This window comes from Phodopus roborovskii, unplaced genomic scaffold, assembly GCF_943737965.1.
Source record: "Phodopus roborovskii unplaced genomic scaffold, PHOROB, whole genome shotgun sequence".
NCBI lineage: Eukaryota > Metazoa > Chordata > Mammalia > Rodentia > Cricetidae > Phodopus > Phodopus roborovskii.
Window position 1 is genome coordinate 4625773 of NW_026126575.1, and position 7722 is coordinate 4633494.

Consider the following 7722-nt stretch of genomic DNA (forward strand, 5'->3'; position numbering starts at 1 on the left):
ACTCCCAGGATCTCCAGAGATCCAGGGGCTGTGACCACAACATCCAGCAGACAACCCCTTCTACAATGGGAACCTGAGACCCAGAGGGGTCTTAAAGGCCCCCTCAGCACCGAGCTACGCCTAGCTCTTTGCCCTTCTTCTCACAATCCAGAGTTGAGTCCACTGTGACACGAGCAAGCTGTGAACCTGCCCAGGCCCCTCAAGTGACAGGCGGAAATTAAGTCTGGCGGAGAGGAAGGCTGAGATGGCAATAGAGGACAGTGAGATAAACCCTTTATTGCTGTGGGCTTGAGTGGCTTCCTTCTCCTCCCTCCCCAAGTGGGGGGCAGCAGTTCCTGGCCAGGGGACTCTCTTGCTCCTGTTAAACACTTGCAGAAAGTGGGGACTCTGGGGAAAACAGAGCCAGCCTGCCATTCTGCCTGCCACAGGGAAAGAGAACTGAGACGGGCCCAATCCCTGTGGTCCCTCAAGGACAGCGCTGTTTACACATCCACCTGCTCCTTGTGCTATGGACAGAAAAACATGAAGGGTTCACTGGGTCAGGGTCTCAGGAGGGCAAAAAGCAAAACATAACTGTGACCCAGGCAGAATGGGAGCCACCCCGACCACTCCTTCCAGCACCTTCTGTGGAAGCCCCATGTGCAGACCCGGAACAAAGGTCACAGTGAACCCCACATCTTTCCTTCCCCAGGACTAAGGGGTGGGCCAAGGCTGGAAGCCAGGCCATCTGTCAGCAGTGCTAACCTGCCCAGAGTGCCGGGAAGCACACAGAAGTGCTCCTAGCAGCCCACATCCTGGGTAGCCCAGCACTGGGAACAAAAGGATCTCATGTTCGGAGGGCTGGAACCCCTGCTGTACCTAAGGAGCCTCTGGAGACCAGGGAGGGTCAGGGTGCCATAAGTCAGAGCCTGGTCATGGTAGAGGCAGCTTCCACAGGTTCCTGCTCCCATAAGCTCCATGCCTCCTTTGATGCCAGTAATTTCCTCCCTTCTGGAGGGAGAAGGCAAGAGGGTCCAACCTAGCAGGGGCTGATGGATGATGAAGTGTGTGCTCTTGTACAGTTTGATTGAGAAATTCAAGGCATGGGGTATATAAAGATGGGTGGTACAGGTTTGTACATCCATAGTCCTACGCCACCCTGCCTGCAGCTTCTTCTTCCACTAAGCACCTAGTATCTCACTCATGGCATTTACTAAGCACCTAGTACTTCACTCAGGATTAATCTGGATCTGCTGTTCTGTAGTGAGTGAAGTAGACGAGCCCCATACTTCCAGAGCTCCCCAACTAAGAGAGACCAGCGAGGAATCAAGAAAATATACATCCTGTGTTGGATACAGGAATGACTCTGAGTGGGGGAACTCAGGGCAAGTAGTCAAGGATAGCCCCATGAAGGAGGTGATCTTCAGGCTGAGACAGATGAGAAGAAAGAAGCAAGGGAGAAGGCTCTAGATGGGCAGGAGGGCCGTGCTTATGGTGGCTGGGGGCAGACAGGATCCAGGGCCTCAGGGAAGCAGTTCCAAAGGGTCACAGGAGGAGAGCTGAACTGTGTCCCAGTTTGAAGGGAGTCAATGACAGCCACTAAAGATGTGATGGCTTGGGGATTGGTGTTGGGGTGGGAGGGAGCCAGAGGGGGAAAATGAGTCGGATGCTTCAGAGGCCAGGGACTTGCATCCCAAGCCCCTTCCTGCTCCATGCCTCATTCTCCTTTTTTGGACACATTAAAGCCTTACCCATGAAAGCCAGTAGCATATATTTGAAGGCCTGCCAGACAGGAGAGGCTAGACAGTGGGAGATGGGACCAGATGTGGGGGACACACATTTATAATCCCAGCAAGCACTTCGGAGGCTGGAAAGGGATAGCCATGAGTTCTAGGGCAGCCTGAGTTAGGCAGCAAGACCTGGTTTTTGATGGAGAGAAGGAAGGGACTGGGTTGGGGAGGGCAGGGGTGTTGCAAAGTAGGAAGAAAGAGGAAGACAAAGCAGAGAGACAACTGGCCCAGAACACTGGAAGATGGGAATCCAAGCTCCTGCTTGACTCCTGTGCAGCAAAAGTTATGACTGTGGGGATGGGAGGAGAGTGGTAGCCCTGCTGAAGCATGGGAGGAGTAAATGGAGGCAGTATTTACAGAAACAACCTGTCACCCCTTGTTCCAACACCTGGGCAGACCCCTGGAGGGCATGAACCCTGGAGAGTAGGATATCTACATCCGCCTCAAACCTGGACGTGGGAGTCTTCTGCAATGAGAGCACAGGGTAAGGTTCTGCCTGTCCTGAAGGGACCTGACAAGGCCACAGAGCCTGCCAGCCTGCAGCTCCCTGTACAGACCATAGGCTGAGCTGCCTCAGGAGTGCATGCATTCTGAATGGAGGGACCTTATACCCTTGGGTCACTTGGGCAGCCATAGAAAAGTATAGAGGGAGAGAGGTCAGCTAAGTGTCTTAGAAAATAACTAAATGGACAGAGTCCTTGGGGAACAGGTGAAGATTTCAGCTGAACTCAGTCAATGGCCCCCTCCTTGCCCTTGGGGACCATTTTGTCTCTGTAGATGAACTTGGGACCAATTGCCTCCCTCTTTGTATCAGGCATCACCTTCTAAGAGCAAATGTCCTAAATAGAGGCCAGGGGCCAGCATTTATTGAGCACCTATTGAATATATCATACTACATGTACATTGTCTCAAGACCCACTGAGGTGGGCACTGCCCCATTTTACAAAAAGAGGAGAAACTGGGGCCCAAAGAGAAAAAAGATGTGGCCAGCTTGCACAGCTTGGGTGGTTGAGGATCAGAATCAGGTGCTTCCTTCTTGGGTCCTTGGTTACTTTACTCTGTCTAGAATGTTCTCATTCCCATCTTCACTCAATAGCCAGCCCTGACTCCGGTATTCCTTCCATTTACTAACCCTGTTCTTCCCTCTCAGTGGGAGATCCTTCACTGCCCCAGGCCCAGAGCTCTACCTGCAGGAAGCACCATACCAGTGTGGCTGAGTGACTAAGACATCAATAATTAAGATGCACAATCTCAGAATCACTGTCATTTTAGAATTTCCATCCCCTGAGGGACACCTCCACAGAGAGCTCACCGCCTCTTAGATAGCCTGTCTTGAGCTAGTGGATGTTCCTCACTGGAGTCAATGCAGCCTCTGGCCTGGCAGTAAGAGCCACAGTTCTTCTGAATTAGGTGTGGTTTCACTAGCCTCCGTGTATGGCTGGACTAGGTGATAGCCACTCACCTGCTATTCTGAGACCTCCTCTTGGGGGATTCTCCACCCTCAGGGAGGAGGAGAGAAGCCAAAGCACTGATCATGCCAGACCAAAATCTTCTATACCCAGTGCCTAGTGGTACATACAAGGGAGGCGGGGGGTGGGGGGAGACTAAGGCTCTGAGAGAATGCACACAAACTTGCAACACTGGCCACACCATCTGGCTTTTTCCAATACTCCATATTCCAGACTGGACCTCACCTTCCATGATACTACTTCTGCCTTCATGAGGTTTGGATAACAGCTCCATTTGACAGATAAGGGAATGGGCCTGTAAGGACCCCGAATTAAGCCACAGTTTGATGTGCATGTGATCCCCAAAGTACTTCATTGGGCTGGCATGGCCCCACCTGGCTTTGTGTCCTTTTGGAGGATTTGAACATGGAAGGAGAACTCTGTAGTTGATGATAGCCAGTGGCTGTTATGTAAAGGGGTGAAAAGGACCACCAGGGAGTCATCACACCTATGTCAAGGAGTATGTATCCCTGGAGAGGTTGAAAGGTGGAGGTCTTGTAGGAGCCATTATCTGAGGCAGGGGCTGGAGTCTGGGATTTCTGAGTCATCTGTGATACCTGACAAGTGAGGGACCCACATTCCAGCTATGGCTCACCAGGAGTATTGTGAGGGGAAGTGTTCAAACCCAGGTAACCTCCCCTGCAGCATCCCTCTATTTTGGCACAAACAGTTTAAAAGAACCCAGCTCCCAGCCTCAGCACCATAGTCTCCCAGACACGCCTGTCCCTAGTACTCTTTGTCCTATATGTCTTTGCATACAGCTCTGCTATTCTGTCTTCCAGGAATCTTACCTACTTCCTAAGGTCTTTCTGTTGACTGGATGTTACCTCTAAAAAAGCTTGGGGTCAAGGCAAGTGGCAAAGAGAAAAGAGTATTCTGGAACCTTCTGGGGCTCTGAATTTAACTCAGATACCCCCACCTCTGACTTGCTGGATGTCTGTGTGTAGAAGTGGCTTTGGCCTTCCCATGTGTAAAATGGGGTCCACATGTGGGCCAGGAGAGAAGGGGAGGACCTGTGGGGTAGCTTCAGTTTAGCCTCATCCCTTCATCTCCATGCCCAAATTATAAATCCCAAGTGACCTGCAGCTGTCTCCCTGCCTCAAACACACTCATTCTGTAAAGCTGCCCTATAGATTCTGTGAAGGACAAGGACCTTGTCCAAGGTTATCTCTTGGGGACTCCAGCTGCCCCAGTTGTGCAGCAATCAGAGATTGCTGGCTCTGTGCCGCCATGTCCGCCCACCTGCCCACATCTGCTCTGAGTCACTGATACCTCAGCCAAAACAGGAATGTGGGGGCTGCAGAGATAAAGGTTAGCCCAAGGGCACTGCATGGGTGAATTCGGGTTGTGGTGAGGAGCTTTGGAGCTTTTATTTATAAGAGGACAGGACCAGCGCACAGAAGGGAAACTGAGGCCAGAGAGTGGGATTGCCCAAGGACCTCCAGGGAGTTGGGGGTTGGGTCTGTCCAGTCCTCCTGAGTGATAGATGTTCTTTCCGCCCTGTCAGACCAGCAGTGAAGGAGGCAGGGCCAGCAGCCTTCACAATTATCTGGGCAATTAAAGCAGGCAGATGGTCCTGCTGGACTGAGCATTCAAGCTGACAAACGGAGACAGCACGGGGGCCTTAGCTGATGAGATCAGGTTCCGGTGGCAGCGATGTGAGCAAGGTGGGTAGGCGGAGGCACATTTCACTCAGTGTATGCTAGGCGAAGGAGGGCTATGGCTGGCTCTATCCCCTATGACTCTCATGCCCTGCAAGCTCTGAGTTCCAGCGGAGTCTGTACTCCACAAAAGGGACACAGACAGGACTGGGTGGGGCAGAGGCAGCGGCCAGGCATGGGCAATATTAGATAGCTGAAGCAGCCAGAAGCTTCAGGGCCCATCAAGGCTGCCAAGGTCCCCTAGGCAGAGCTCCAGAAAGCAGAGAACACCTCAGTGATGCTGGAAAAGCCAGGACAGCAGCACATGTGAGGACACAAGTGGGGACATCAGGGAAAGGTCACTGCTTCCAGCAAATGCATGAGCTAACTGACTGCTGAGGAACAAGATACCCTGACAAGATGCTTAGACTGGGTAGTTATCCTGCCTTGGCAGACTCAGACTCCATCATTTCCTACACATCTGACTTTTGAAAAATTACTTCTTCCTTGAGCCTTAGTTTCCCCAGGTACAATGAGGGCAATTTAGATCACAGCTCCCAAGCCCTCAAGGAGTACAAGGAAGTACTTGTCAAGTACCCAGTGTGGTAGTTAACAAACAACAAGCACTCAGCAAAGAACACAGAACAAGTGCTTTAGAGCAGCCTGCCAGAACTGCAATTCTGGAACAATCCCAGGATGAATTTATCCCTGGCACAGTCTCTAAGACACCTGGTGTCCTAGACCGTGAGGGGGGCAGGCCCAGGAGAGAGGGACCCATGGATGAGCATTGGAGGAAAGGAATATGCTGGAGTTGGGGGTCAGAGCTGAGCCTCATGCTTCTGTGGGGGGTGAGAGGGGCTGTATAAGAAATGCCAGGAGCCAGCTGTAGTGACCAGGGTGGGTCCTGGAGAGCATCCTTTCTCAGGAGCACGAGGGAGGAAGAAGTCACCATGGTGTGTGGACACACCCACAGATAAGGACGTCTATCCTGCCCCGTGTCTCCTAAAGACTTAGGGCAGTAACTGGAGCACAAAGAGCTCCCCACAAATGTTGAATGAGGCAGGAGAAGTATACCCTGTGTCAGCATCTATTGATTCTGTGTTCTACAGCCCTGGTTACACAAACTGTCCCCTCTGTTACTTACCTAGCAAATTTCTACCTCAAGAGCCCTCCTAGCCTTTCTCAAAACCATTGTTTTCTTCTACAGACACTAACTGGTCCCTTGGATTTCAGTTGAAGAATATTGTTGTAGGATATTTGTACACTATATGAAGATGTATTACTGTGATTGGTGTAATAAAAAGATGAACAGCCTGGTTGGGGATGTCCTTCTGTTTATATGTTTCTCTTATTTGTTGATGAATAAAGCATTGTTTGGCCAATAGAGGCAGGAAGATAGGCGGGACTAGGAAATGAGAATTCTGGGAAAGGTAGGCAGAGAGAGACTATGAAGAGACACCACGTAAGGACCTGGAAGATGGGACGTGCCAGATTAGTAGTTATGTATTAATAATTAAGACAGAGCTAGCCAATAAGAAGCCCTAGCCATCAGCCAACAGTTTTAATTAATGTAAGTCTTTGTGTGCTTATTTGGGGGCAAATCAGCTGCGGGACCAGGTAGGAATGTAACTCCAGCAACAATAGCCAATAGCTAGGCAGAGGTATAGGTGGCATTTCCGGGGAGAGAAAGGAAGAGAAGGGAAAAAAAAATCTAGGTGCTCAGGAGATGCCAGGAGACATGGAGAGGAAATAGGAGGTACAAGATGAAAGAAAGGTAATGCCACATGATAGAACGTATACTGATATAAATTGATTAATTTAAATTGTAAGAGCTAGTTAGGAAAAAGCCTAAGCTATAGGCCAAGATTTCAAAACTAATAAGAAGTCTCTATGTCATTATTTGGTAGCTGGCTGGTGAGACAGAGAAAGACTCAAGTTACAGAATATTCTATGGGTCTCATATGGCTATGGAGTCTGTGATTTCTACCTTCAAGCACTCAAAGGGTGAAGTACTTGGAGGTCTTATTCAGAAAAGATGGGAAACAGGAAAACCCATTGAAAACATGGTTGTAACACCAGTAGGATGGGTAAAGAGCCTTGCCAACACACCTGGCATGAGTTAGATTCCTAGGACACACATAGTGGAAAGAGACAACAGATTCCTGCAAGTTGTACTCCAGCCTCCACACATACACCATGGCACATGTGGGCACACAACTTAATAAAATGTAAATAGATACCAATTAAACGACAAGACTATTGGCTGAAGGTAAGGAAACATGCCCCCAGACATTAAAATAAGACCATGAAGGACTGGAGAAATGGATCAGTGGTTAAGAGTGGATTCTGCTTCTGTGGAAGGAAACAGAGGAGCCAGGTTTGGTTCCCAGAACCCACATCAGGTGCTCACAATCACCTATAATTCCAGGTCAGGGGTTCCAACACCCTTTTCTAGCTTCCATGGGCACCTGGAATGACATACATGACATAAAATAAATAAATAAATCTTAAAAATATGAAACCTTGAATATGAAGCCAGGGAACTCTCTTGCTTCCCACCAAGGTCAGGAGTCTTCCCTCAAATAATATCTCCATGCAATGATGTGCAGCTATGTGTCTCCCAGAGAATACCTCTAACAGCAACAGCCTGGCTATGTCTTCACACAGTAGGTCCTCAGCCAGCCAGGATACATAGTCTTTTATGTTCTTTGCCTTTTTCCCCATGAGGAGCTTAACATTCAAGGGCATGAACAACTTGGGACAGAGGTGTAATGTAGAAGAGGGTGGGACAATAAACCACACCTT